This window comes from Oncorhynchus masou, chromosome 11 (assembly GCF_036934945.1).
Source record: "Oncorhynchus masou masou isolate Uvic2021 chromosome 11, UVic_Omas_1.1, whole genome shotgun sequence".
Classification (NCBI taxonomy): domain Eukaryota; kingdom Metazoa; phylum Chordata; class Actinopteri; order Salmoniformes; family Salmonidae; genus Oncorhynchus; species Oncorhynchus masou.
The window spans coordinates 57,604,121-57,619,323 of NC_088222.1; positions in this window are offsets into that span (position 1 = coordinate 57,604,121).

Consider the following 15,203-nt stretch of genomic DNA (forward strand, 5'->3'; position numbering starts at 1 on the left):
TTGATTGGAGTCCACCTGTGGTAAAGTCAATGGATTGGACAATATTTGGAAAGGCACACACCTGTCTATATATGGTCCCACAGTTGACAGTGCATGTCAGAGCAAAAATCAAGCCACGAGGTCGAAGGAATTGTCCGTAGAGCTCTGAGACAGGATTGTGTCGAGGCACCAAAACATGCAGCATTGAAGGTCCCCAAGAACACAGTGGCCTCCATCATTCTGAAATGGAAGAAATGTGGTATGTCCTTGAGTGACCCAGCCAGAGCCCAGACTTGAACACAATCAAACATCTCTGAAAAGAGATCTGAAAATAGCTGTGCAGCAACACTCCCCATCCAACCTGACAGAGCTTGAGAGGATCTGCAGAGAGAAATGGGAGAAACTCCCCAAATACAGGTGTTTCAAGCTTGTAGCGTCATACCCAAGAAGACTCGAGGCTTTAATCGCTGCCAAAAGGTGCTTTAACAAACTATTGAGGAAAGGGTCTGAATACTTATGTAAATGTAATATTTCAGTTGTGTATTTTTTTTTTTTTTTTTTTTTATAAATTCGCAAAATTTTCCAACAGCCTGTTTTGGCTATGTCATTATGGGGCATTGTGTGTAGGTTTATGAGGGACAAAAATGATGTAATCCATTTTAAAATAAGGCTGTAATGTAACAAAACATGGAAAAAGTCAAGGGGTCTGAATACTTTCTGAATGCGCTGCATATCTGTATATGTATGTATACATTGCATCCTTAGACATTGACCTTGTAATAAATCCCTAATGCTAACACATTAAGCAACACTAGATACTGTATATTCGTGTCATTTCCTGTGTTTATGTTTAACTTGTGAAAAGAAGGAAATCACCTAATTCTCATGTGATATTGGGTGTCTTAACATAATGGGTGAACTCTTACAAACAAAACATCCTCCTTGTCCCCCCCCTTCCTCAATAACCCTCTTTACCAGAACACTGTTGTCTAACGTGGGTTGCTACGGTTACTGTGTATAGATATTCACTGGAGAGAGAAAAGGAAAATGGGAGTTTTACAAAGTTTGGAGTGTAAACACGTATATTCTAAAATATCAAAGAAGCACTAATGTAGGATTTATTCATTTTGTAACTCCATTGCAAGCGTATGCTCAGCTCGATTTATACAGTACTTCATGAACTTGTGTCTCAATATTTTGTAGTTTGTGGTATGGTATATTCTTCTTCACTGTGATGGGGGTGAATGAATGCCTATACGTCTCCTTTGTATCTTGTAGCTGAGGGGTGAATGAGTGTGTGAATGAGTGTGTGTATGGGATGTGTGTCTGTCCGCACGTTACTGTGTGTGTGTTTAATGCACCTTTTTAGCGTACCAACACACCGGTGTACCAACACACCGGCCTCGTCTCATACCGAGTCTCCTGTACATACAATGCATATCTCCCTATTTTAGTTTCCCCTCTCTCTCTGTCTCTCTGTATCTCTCTCTCTCTCTGTATCTCTCTCTGTCTCCTCTCTCTCTCTCTGTATCTCTCTCTCTCTCTGTATCTCTCTGTATCTCTCTCTGTCTCTCTGTATCTCTCTGTCTCTCTCTCTGTCTCTCTCTCTCTGTATCTCTCTCTCTGTCTCTCTCTCTCTGTATCTCTGTCTCTCTCTCTCTGTATCTCTCTCTCTCTGTATCTCTCTCTCTCTCTGTATCTCTCTCTCTGTATCTCTCTCTCTCTGTATCTCTCTCTCTCTGTATCTCTCTCTCTGTATCTCTCTCTCTCTCTGTATCTCTCTATCTCTCTCTCTCTCTGTATCTCTCTCTCTGTATCTCTCTCTCTCTGTATCTCTCTCTATCTCTCTCTGTATCTCTCTCTGTCTCTGTATCTCTCTCTCTCTGTATCTCTCTATCTCTCTCTATCTCTCTCTGTATCTCTCTCTGTCTCTCTCTGTCTCTCTCTGTATCTCTCTCTGTCTCTCTCTGTATCTCTCTCTCTCTCTCTCATTCATTATGGGGTCATAAAGCATACTAAGTGTGTAGAGGGTCATATATAATAATCTATTGATTGATGAAGTGATTGGTTGATTGATAAGGCCTGATGAGGTTATTCCAGTCCTATATCTCCATCGTGAGTGAGGAGGAGGAAGAGGAGGAGGTGTGGTGAGCTTTAGCGTTAATACTGGAGAAAGGCCTCTCCCAGTCTCTATATGTACCACTAATGTAAATATCAAAACAGATACCAAACATGAAGAAACTATAAGGAAGAGAACGGTAACCACAATGAAATAAATAAAGAAGAATATATGAGTATGATTAATAAAGGTTTTCACGTTAGAACAACGGTGTGTGTCCTGTGTTTTTATCTCATTGGTTTGGTGGTCCCTCTGTTATAGGCCAGGATTCAATCCCATCACTCTTTGTCAACAATGCCGCTTTTAAAGGCACTGTTTGCGCTTTTGCGGTGACAAATTTCACGGGAAACTCTGCATATGTCACCTCAATCAGAGATGACATTTGTTATATTATTTCACATTGACACCAAAGTGCGATCGGTTTGAATCCTGGCCATAGACTGTTGTCCAGTACTGGGCCCTTGGTATCTAGTTGTCCAGTACTGGGCCCTTGGTATCCAGTTGTCCAGTACTGGGCCCTTGGTATCTAGTTGTCCAGTACTGGGCCCTTGGTATCTAGTTGTCCAGTACTGGGCCCTTGGTATCCAGTTGTCCAGTACTGGGCCCTTGGTATCTAGTTGTCCAGTACTGGGCCCTTGGTATCTAGTTCGGCTATGAAAAAAGCCAACTGACATTTACTCCTGAGGTGCTTACCTGTTGCACCCTCGACAACCACTGTGATTATTATTATTTGACCCTGCTCGTCATCTATGAACATTTGAATATCTTGGCCATGTTCTGTTATAATCTCCACCCAGCACAGCCAGAAGAGGACTGCCCACCCCTCATAGCCTGGTTCCTCTCTTGGTTTCTTCCTAGGTTTTGGTCTTTCTAGGGAGTTTTTCCTAGCCACCGTGCTTTGACACCTGCATTGCTTACCTTGACTTAAACCATGACTGACTTTGATTTAAACCATGACTGACCTCGACTTAAACCACGACTGACCTCGACTTAAACCACGACTGACCTCGACTTAAACCACGACTGACCTCGACTTAAACCATGACTGACCTTGACTTCATTCCCTTATACTTCCACCACCTTTAAGGAAATCATGAATAAGGTTGAGCAAACCTGAATAAGGTTGAGCGAACCTGAATAAAGTTGAGCCAACCTGAATAAAGTTGAACGAACCTGAATAAGGTTGAGCGAACCTGAATAAGGTTGAGCGACCCTGAATAATAACGAACCTGAATAAGGTTGAGCGAACCTGAATAAAGTTGAGCGACCCTGAATAATAACGAACCTGAATAAGGTTGAGCGAACCTGAATAAAGTTGAGCGAACCTGAATAAGGTTGAGCGACCATGAATAAAGTTGAGCGAACCTGAATAAATTAGAACGAACCTGAATAAGGTTGAGAGAACCTGAATAAGGTTGAGCGAACCTGAATAAGGTAGAATGAACCTGAATAAGGTTGAGCGAACCTGAAAAAAGGTTGAGTGAACCTGAATAAATTACAACGAACCTGAATAAAGTCAAGCGAACCTGAATAAGGTCGAGCAAACCTTCCGGTTCCAAGTGGAATAGGCATCTACTTTCTTAAAAAAAATAAAAAATAACAGCCTTCTCCATTCACTGGCATTTCTAAATGGATAAGAGCCTGTTTTGCATGTTTTTATTTAACATTATATCATACATATAATAATGTCACATATCAGTTTGCAAACAATATAAAAAATAATAATAGGGTAGCCTAGTGGTTAGAGCGTTGGGCTAGTAACTGGAAGGTTGCAAGTTCAAATACCCGAGCTGACAAGGTACAAATCTGTCGTTCTGCCCCTGAACAGGCAGTTAACCCACTGTTCCTAGGCCGTCATTGAAAATAAGAATTTGTTCTTAACGGACTTGCCTAGTAAAATAAAGGTTAAATAAATAAAAATAAATAAAAATTAAATACGTATCGCAGGGGTTGGTAATGTTCTCTAGTTGATTGGCTCAGTGTTCTGTCACTCTTGGAGACACTACGTCACCCCCAAATCTAAGGTCAGAGCTCGAGAATTCAAGCCCCTTGGGTGCTGCCGTAGAGTTACATTCGTAGTAACCATCCAAGAAGGCTCAAGGTCATTGGCCACAATACACTAGTAGCTTTGATTGGACTGATCGTGTCAACATCATACTTTCAAAATCTTAGCTAGTAAGCTAGCAGTCATCATCATGAATCAAGTCAACAATCTACTGGCAAATGCTTTTAATCCTTGTCATATGAAGAGAAATAATGAAGGGAATTTATAGATAAAATGTATCAGTGATCATTGGCTATTGGACATAAACATTACACAACAAGTTGAAAATCGGAAATTTAGCAATGAGTGGTTTGGAAGGAATCTGTGGCTAACTGCAAGCATTGCAAAGCAATTACTAGTCTGCTATTCAGTGGAGTGGGTGTGTGGTCCAAGTCTGGATTTAAAGGTCTATTTTCCAAGTCAAGTTTTCATGTCAATCCAGCATGACTTCTGCCGCGATCAAAACAATTGGAAACATAGAAAATGGGAACTCTGACTTCAGTGAGTTCAAGACAACTGGGAACTCTGGAAGAAAATCAAGCTCCAACTGGGAAAATACGTTTCGAAAGGTCATCCAACTCAGAATTGCAAGTCGGGAACTCAGGTCTCTTTCTAGAGCTCCAACCTGAAGATCACTGACGTCATCAAGATTCAACCTTGTTTTTTTCAGAGTTCCTCTGTTGTCTTGAAAGCACCATAAATCCAAAGAATGACAGACTTTGAGGACAAAGTTTAATAGGCAAAGATGGCTGACAAAAATACCAGGATGGAAGCAAATGTAAGTAATTATAATTTCATAACGAATCATGCAAAAACTGTACAGTTGAGAGGAATATATTAGTTAATGTAGAAGCAAACGAATATGCATATTTTTTTGTCATAAAGTTAACTTACGAAAATCGCTATTTACCAAGCTAGCTGACTAGCTAACATTAGCCAGCTAGCTGGCTAGATTTATGGGTGTTGTGAATTGAGTATGAAATTGTACTTATGGTTGTTTAATGTTTTAGGGACTCCTGAAACAACCAGCTACCCAGGCTGTCATCTTGTGAAACAGTGGATGTAAAGAATCTAGCTAGCAAAAGCGTTTCCTGCCAATTTAATGGACAATTTTGTAAGTTCGCCTTGCTGATATTTGCCATGCAGCTGAAGTAACGCGGCTAGCTAACTACTTTCTTGCTTATTGTGCAGTGGAGGATAACAATACCTGTATGCCTATGGATGTGTAGCTAGCTATCTAACCGATCTGTGCATGGACCAAAACGTTTGGTATACATATTAGTTCAGAACCTAGCTATCATAGCAAGTTGTGTCAACTTCAAAACAAGTCTGAATGACATTAATGAAGCCTATGGATTGAGTAGAATATAATATAACTTTGTGCCACGCAGACAAGTCATATATACATACAGTTATTACCATGCTTGAGATCCCCACATTGTAGCCTGTACATTTCATATATTCACTGATCATGTACTCTGCCTTGGCAAATAAAAGGTGCGGTCCAGGTATGAATGTCTGTGAGATTCTTTTTCAGTCATATCCAATACCAGGAGTATCAAACTCCAGTCTTTGAATGATGCTGTGTCTGCATGTATGTATGTATGTGTTACGTACATACATATACATTTGATTTGACTATTATATCCTTCAACAGTGTTAACCAATCCTGGTCCTGGGAAACATTGTAACTATGCAATAGACTAGAAACATGATTTAACTAATTAAAAGGCTGATTTGTAATTTGTATATACAGAAATATAATTTTAAAAACAGTACACTGTAGCAGTACACTGCATACAGGTATTGTTACTTCCTATGCATCATAAATACTATAAAACTGGTTGATCTCGATATCTAATTTCCTTAATCTGCATTGATCTGACAATGTCACGACTTCCACCGAAGTTGTTCCCTCTCCTTGTTCGGGCGGCGTTCGGTTCCCATCTCATAATTATGTTCCTTATTTAACCCTCTGGTTTCCCTTTCTGTTTGTGCGTGATTGTCTTTCGTGTGTTGGAGTTCTATCCTGTTTTGTCCTTGTTTGATAACGGGATTTTTGTTACGTTCTTGGATTGAGTAAATACAGTGTTTTTTTTAAACTCTTACCTGTGACCTGCACCTGACTCCTTTGCTCTAGATAGACTCTGACAGAATCACGCACCTCTACATGGAGTCAGCAGGTGCAGCCAGCTCTCCGCTTCAAATGGAGGAGCGCGTTCAGCAGCAAACCATGGAGCGATGGGAGAGAGGGGTTTTTCCTGTGAACCCTGTGTCCTCCCCTCAGGTTCCACCACTACCTACCGTGATGTCCGCCTCTCCATCCTCAGGATCTGGTGGGATTCAGCTCTCGCTCCCGAGGGCGTATGATGGGACATCAGGAGTTCCTACTCTAGCTGGAGCTCTACCTGGCATCTGTCCGGCCAGCTCATTGGGGACGCGAGAGACTGAGCGCCCTTATACACCAGCTGGAGCTCTACCTGGCATCTGTCCGGCCAGCTCCTTCGGGACGCGAGAGAGTGAGTGCCCTTATCTCCTGTCTGACCGGTAAAGTTCTGGAATGGGCCAACGCCATCTGTGGTCCGACGTTGGATGACTATGGGGAACGGGCGGTATTCGATCATCCCCCGGAGGGGAGATCGGCGGGGGAACGCCTATTTCATCTACGCCAGGGGATGAGGAGCGCTTAAGATTTTGCGCTGGACTTTAGAACTCTGGCGGCCGGCGCGGGATGGAATGAGCGGGCCCTGATCGATCACTACAGGTGTAGCTTACGAGAGGATGTCCGTCGGGAGCTAGCCTGCAGGGACTCCACCCTTACACTGGACCAGCTGGTGGACTTGTCAATCCGGTTGGACAATCTGTTGGCCTCCCGCGGACGTCCTGATCGGGGTCCGTCAGTTCCATCCCCCAGCGCTCGTGATCCAACACCTATGGAGTTGGGGGGCGCTGCAATGAGGGGGACCGGAGGGGGGGGATCATTCCCTGCACCAACTGTGGCCGTAGAGGGCACACTGCTGGTCGGTGCTGGGGGGGTTCCCCAGGAGGTAGAGGTAGCAGGCGGAGTGCTGGTGGGTCATCCCAGGTGAGTAGGCACACCACTCACCCAGAGCTCCCCGTTGCACACGTGTGGTTGTCGATTGAATTTCCAGACTTTCCCCCGCATTCCCAGCAAAAGGCGCTAGTAGATTCAGGCGCAGCTGGGAACTTTATCGACCATTCCTTTGCTATGAGATTAGGGATCCCTATTGTGTCTGTTGATGTTCCCTTTCCTATACATGCCTTAGACAGTCGTCCTTTGGGGTCGGGGCTAATTAGGGAGGTCACAGCTCCGCACACCATGATAACGCAGGAGAGTCATAGGGAGCAAATTAGTCTCTTCCTAATCGACTCTCCTGCGTTCCCTGTTGTGTTGGGGATTCCCTGGTTGGTTTCGCATGATCCCACTATTTCGTGGCAACAGAGGGCTCTCAAGGGATGGTTCCGTCAGTGTTCAGGGAGGTGTGTAGGTGTTTCCTTAGGTGCCACTACGATGCAAAGTCCAAACCAGGTCTCCACCATGCACATTCCCCCCCAAATATGCCAATTTGGCACTCGCCTTCTGTAAAAAGAAGGCAACTCGATTACCACCCCATCGACAGGGGGATTGTGCGATAGATCTCTTGGTAGAAGCTGCACTTCCCAGGAGTCACATGTATCCTCTGTCACAGGAGGAGACGGCGGCCATGGAGACATGTGTCACAGAATCTCTGGGACAGGGATACAATCAGCCTTCCATCTCACCTGTCTCCGCAAGTTTCTTTTTTGTGAAGAAGGATGGAGGTTTGCGCCCGTGTAATGATTATCGAGGTTTAAATAAGATCACGGTAAAATACAGTTACCCGCTACCGCTCATAGCCAGTATGACCCCACGAATTTGGACCTCATGAGCGCTTACAACCTGGTGTGTATCCGGGCGGGAGATGAGTTGAAGACAGCATTTAGCACCACTTCTGGGCATTATGAGTACCTCGTCATGCCGTACGGGTTAATGAATGCTCCATCAGTCTTCCAATCCATTGTAGATTAGATTTTCAGGGACCTGCACAGGCAGGGTGTAGTGGTGTATATAGATGGCATTCTATTATACTCCACTACACACGCCGAGCATGTGTCCCTGGTACACAGGGTGCTTGATAGACTGTTGGAACATGACCTGTAAGTCAAGGCTGAGAAAAGTCTGTTCTTCCAACAGTCCGTCTCCTTCCTAGGGTATTGCTTTTCCTTGTCAGGGGTAGAGATGAAGAATGACCGCATTCCAGCCGTGAGTAATTGGCCAACTCCAACCACGGTACAGGAGATGTAGAGGTTTTTAGGGTTTGCCAACTACTACCGGAGATTTATCCGGGGTTTTGGTCAGGTAGCGGCTCCCATTACCTCACTGCCGAAGGGGGGACCGGTGCGACTGCAGGGGTGGACAGGGCTTTTGGTCAACTGAAGGCTCTGTTTACCTCGGCTCCCGGTGCTGGCTCATCCTGATCCCTCCTTAGCGTTCATAGTTGAGGTGGACACGTCCGAGGCAGGGATAGGGGCTGTGCTGTCTCAGCGCTCGGGTACGCCACCAAAGCTCCGCCCCCGTGCATTCTTTTCGAAGAAGCTCAACCCAGCGGAGCGAAACTATGATGTGGGGGACCGGGAGTTGTTGGCTGTTGTCAAGGCTCTGAAAGCATGGAGACATTGGCTTGAGGGGGCCAGACACCCTTTACTCATTTGGACTGACCACCGCAATCTGGAGTATATTCGAGCAGCGAGGAGACTGAACCCTCGCCAGGCAAGGTGGGCCATGTTTTTCACACGCTTTTCTTTCACCCTCTCCTACAGACCAGGTTCCCAGAATGTTAAGGCAGTCGCACTGTCCCGGATGTATGACACAGAGGAGTGGTCCGCAGATCCCGCTCCCATTATTCCAGCTTCTTGCGTGGTGGCACGGGAGGTGGACGTCGAACGGGCGTCACGTTCAGAACCCACTCCTACCCTGTGTCCAGTTGGGCGTAAGTATGTTCCGTTCGATGTTTTATTTATTTAACCTTTATTTTACTAGGCAAGTCAGTTAAGAACAAATTCTTATTTTCAATGACGGCCTAGGAACAGTGGGTTAACTGCCTGTTCAGGGGTAGAATGACAGATTGTACCTTGTCAGCTCAGGGATTCAAACTTGCAACCTTTCGTTACTAGTCCAACGCTCTAACCACTAGGCTACCCTGCCAATGTCCGCAATCGTTTGATCTGTTGGACCTACACTTCACCCTCTTCTGGTCATCCTGGCATCGGCCGGACAGTGCGCTGTCTTGCTGGGAAGTACTTGTGGCCCATGTTAGCCAAGAATGTGAGGGTTTATGTGTCCTCCTGTTCTGTGTGCGCACAGTGCAAGGCACCTAGACACCTGCCCAGAGGGAAATTACAACCCCTTCCCGTTCCACAATGACCGTGGTCACACCTCTCGGTGGATTTCCTGACAGATCTTCCACCCTCGCGGGGTAACACCGCAAACCTAGTCGTTGTGGATCGGTTGTGGCTCAAAACTCCCTCCGCCACTCCTCCACTAACCTGTCACCTTTTCAGTGTGCGCTAGGTTACCAGCCGGTCCTGGCACCATGGCATCAGAGCCAGATCGAGGCTCCTGCGGTGGATGAATGGTTTCGGCACTTTTGTCCCCTCCTTGTTCGGTCGGCGTTCGGCGGTCGACGTCTTTCTAGCTGCCACCGATCCATGTTTAATTTTTCCTTTTGTTTTGTTTGTTTACACTCCTGGTTCCCATCTCATAATTATGTTCCATATTTAACCCTCTGATTTCCATTTCTGTTTGTGTGTCTGACTCCTTCGCTATCTTCTAGATAGACTCTGACAGATAAACACAGGATAGGTGTAGTATTTCATCAAACGATAGACTTAATTTCAACCAGTAGAGAATGTGAAACACTTTATTGAAAGAAGTTAATTAATAATCCAAGTGTTAACATTACATAATACATGCACTATAAATATTATAATTGTAATTTTATATTATAAATACAAGTTCAATCTGTACTTCAATGCACATCTGGTGTTAAAAAAAACAGAGGAAGAAAGAGGTGGTGGTGAGAGAGGTGTAAAAGACAAAAAGGGAAAGAGGTCAGAACAGAGGAGCAGGGAAGGCAGCATATGATTAATGAATTACAGTGCTACCCTAATATTCCCTTAGTTCCCAACACTTACATAATAATGTCTCTAGTGGTGTCTCCTAACCAGTCCTGGGCTCCCAGTCGGCCCAAATGTTATCTTAAGGGCGGGTGAGGTGGCGATGACGGGACTGGGGTTTGCCATCCTCCCTCACATTAAAACATACCTGCAGATGACACAGATGGAGAGAGAAAGAGAGAGGGAGCATGTTTAAGCCTTGTTTTTATTTTTTATTCTAACATTGTCAGTCATCATAATAATCAGAAGGTGAAATGCAAAACTGACCTTGGATCATTAACTCTGGGACTAGATAACTTTATGTTGGTCGGGGGGGGGGACATTCAGCATATACCAGATAACAATATGTTGGTCATAGGGGGGAGACATTCAGCATATACCAGATAACATTATGTTGGTCGGGGGGGGAGACATTCAGCATATACCAGATAACATTATGTTGGTCGGGGGGGGAGACATTCAGCATATACCAGATAACATTATGTTGGTCGGGGGGGGAGACATTCAGCATATACCAGATAACATTATGTTGGTCGGGGGGGGAGACATTCAGCATATACCAGATAACATTATGTTGGTCGGGGGGGGGGAGACATTCAGCATATACCAGATAACATTATGTGGGGGGGGACATTCAGCATATACCAGATAACAATATGTAGGGGGGGACATTCAGCATATACCTGATAACAATATGTAGGGGGGACATTCAGCACATACCTGATAACAATATGTAGGGGGGACATTCAGCACATACCAGATAACAATATGTAGGGGGGACATTCACCATATACCAGATAACAATATGTAGGGGGAGACATTCAGCACATACCTGATAACAATATGTAGGGGGAGACATTCAGCATATACCAGATAACAATATGTAGGGGGGACATTCACCATATACCAGATAACAATATGTAGGGGGACATTCAGCACATACCTGATAACAATATGTAGGGGGGGACATTCACCATATACCAGATAACAATATGTAGGGGGAGACATTCAGCACATACCTGATAACAATATGTAGGGGGAGACATTCAGCATATACCAGATAACATTATGTTGGTCATAGGGGGGGGGGAGACATTCAGCATATACCAGATAACATTATGTTGGTCATAGGGGGGGGAGACATTCAGCATATACCAGATAACATTATGTTGGTCATAGGGGGGGGAAGACGTTCAGCATATACCAGATAACATTATGTTGGTCATGGGGGGGGGGCATATACCAGATAACATTATGTTGGTCATAGGGGGGAGACATTCAGCATATACCAGATAACATTATGTTGGTCATAGGGGGGGAGACATTCAGTATATACCAGATAACATTATGTTGGTCATAGGGGGGGGAGACATTCAGTATATACCAGATAACATTATGTTGGTCATAGGGGGGGAGACATTCAGCATATACCAGATAACATTATGTTGGTCATAGGGGGGAGACATTCAGTATATACCAGATAACATTATGTTGGTCATAGGGGGGGGAGACATTCAGCATATACCAGATAACATTATGTTGGTCATAGGGGGGGGAGACATTCAGCATATACCAGATAACATTATGTTGGTCATAGGGGGGGGAAGACATTCAGCATATACCAGATAACATTATGTTGGTCATAGGGGGGGGAGACATTCAGCATATACCAGATAACATTATGTTGGTCATAGGGGGGGGGGGGGGAGACATTCAGCATATACCAGATAACATTATGTTGGTCATAGGGGGGGGGGGGAGACATTCAGCATATACCAGATAACATTATGTTGGTCATAGGGGGGGGGAGACATTCAGCATATACCAGATAACATTATGTTGGTCATAGGGGGGGGAGACATTCAGCATATACCAGATAACATTATGTTGGTCATAGGGGGGGGAAGACATTCAGCATATACCAGATAACATTATGTTGGTCATAGGGGGGGGGACATTCAGCATATACCAGATAACATTATGTTGGTCATAGGGGGGAGGCATTCAGCATATACCAGATAACATTATGTTGGTCATAGGGGGGAGACATTCAGCATATACCAGATAACATTATGTTGGTCATAGGGGGGGGGGAGACATTCAGCATATACCAGATAACATTATGTTGGTCATAGGGGGGGGAGACATTCAGTATATACCAGATAACATTATGTTGGTCATAGGGGGGAGACATTCAGCATATACCAGATAACATTATGTGGGTCCTAGGTCATTCAGCATATACCAGATAACATTATGTTGGTCATAGGGGGAAGACATTCAGCATATACCAGATAACATTATGTTGGTCATAGGGGGGGGAGACATTCAGCATATACCAGATAACATTATGTTGGTCATAGGGGGGAGACATTCAGCATATACCAGATAACATTATGTTGGTCATAGGGGGGGGGGGAGACATTCAGCATATACCAGATAACATTATGTTGGTCATAGGGGGGAGGAGACATTCAGCATATACCAGATAACATTATGTTGGTCATAGGGGGAGGCATTCAGCATATACCAGATAACATTATGTTGGTCATAGGGGGGGGAGACATTCAGCATATACCAGATAACATTATGTTGGTCATAGGGGGGAGACATTCAGCATATACCAGATAACATTATGTTGGTCATAGGGGGGGACATTCAGCATATACCAGATAACATTATGTTGGTCATAGGGGATAACATTATGGGGTCCCTAGGGAGACATTCAGCATATACCAGATAACATTATGTTGGTCATAGGGGGGGGGAGACATTCAGCATATACCAGATAACATTATGTTGGTCATTCAGCATATACCAGATAACATTATGTTGGTCATAGGGGGGAGACATTCAGCATATACCAGATAACATTATGTTGGTCATAGGGGGGGAGACATTCAGCATATACCAGATAACATTATGTTGGTCATAGGGGGGGGGGAGACATTCAGCATATACCAGATAACATTATGTTGGTCATAGGGGGGAGACATTCAGCATATACCAGATAACATTATGTTGGTCATAGGGGGGGGAGACATTCAGCATATACCAGATAACATTATGTTGGTCATAGGGGGGGGGGGGAGACATTCAGCATATACCAGATAACATTATGTTGGTCATAGGGGGGAGACATTCAGCATATACCAGATAACATTATGTTGGTCATAGGGGGGCATTCAGCATATACCAGATAACATTATGTTGGTCATAGGGGGGAGACATTCAGCATATACCAGATAACATTATGTTGGTCATAGGGGGGAGACATTCAGCATATACAGATAACATTATGTGGGTCCTAGCATTCATATACCAGATAACATTATGTTGGTCATAGGGGGGGGGGGGAGACATTCAGCATATACCAGATAACATTATGTTGGTCATAGGGGGGGGAGACATTCAGCATATACCAGATAACATTATGTTGGTCATAGGGGGGGGGGAGACATTCAGCATATACCAGATAACATTATGTTGGTCATAGGGGGGGGGGAGACATTCAGCATATACCAGATAACATTATGTTGGTCATAGGGGGGAGGAGACATTCAGCATATACCAGATAACATTATGTTGGTCATAGGGGGGGAGACATTCAGCATATACCAGATAACATTATGTTGGTCATAGGGGGGGGGAGGACATTCAGCATATACCAGATAACATTATGTTGGTCATAGGGGGGGGAGACATTCAGCATATACCAGATAACATTATGTTGGTCATAGGGGGGGGAGACATTCAGCATATACCAGATAACATTATGTTGGTCATAGGGGGGGGGAGACATTCAGCATATACCAGATAACATTATGTTGGTCATAGGGGGGAGACATTCAACCAGATAACATTATGTTGGTCATAGGGGGGAGACATTCAGCATATACCAGATAACATTATGTTGGTCATAGGGGGGGCATTCAGCATATACCAGATAACATTATGTTGGTCATAGGGGGGGGGGGAAGACATTCAGCATATACCAGATAACATTATGTTGGTCATAGGGGGAGACATTCAGCATATACCAGATAACATTATGTTGGTCATAGGGGGGGGGGAGACATTCAGCATATACCAGATAACATTATGTTGGTCATAGGGGGGGAAGACATTCAGCATATACCAGATAACATTATGTTGGTCATAGGGGGGGGGGAGACATTCAGCATATACCAGATAACATTATGTTGGTCATAGGGGGGGGAGGCATTCAGCATATACCAGATAACATTATGTTGGTCATAGGGGGGGGAGACATTCAGCATATACCAGATAACATTATGTTGGTCATAGGGCATATACCAGATAACATTATGTTGGTCATAGGGGGGAGACATTCAGCATATACCAGATAACATTATGTTGGTCATAGGGGGGGGGGGGGGGGGAGACATTCAGCATATACCAGATAACATTATGTTGGTCATAGGGGGGGAGACATTCAGCATATACCAGATAACATTATGTTGGTCATAGGGGGGAGACATTCAGCATATACCAGATAACATTATGTGGGTCCTAGGGGGGAGACATTCAGCATATACCAGATAACATTATGTTGGTCATAGGGGGGAGACATTCAGCATATACCAGATAACATTATGTTGGTCATAGGGGGGACATTCAGCATATACCAGATAACATTATGTTGGTCATAGGGGGGACATTCAGCATATACCAGATAACATTATGTTGGTCATAGGGGGGGGACATTCAGCATATACCAGATAACATTATGTTGGTCATAGGGGGGAGACATTCAGCATATACCAGATAACATTATGTTGGTCATAGGGGGAGACATTCAGCATATACCAGATAACATTATGT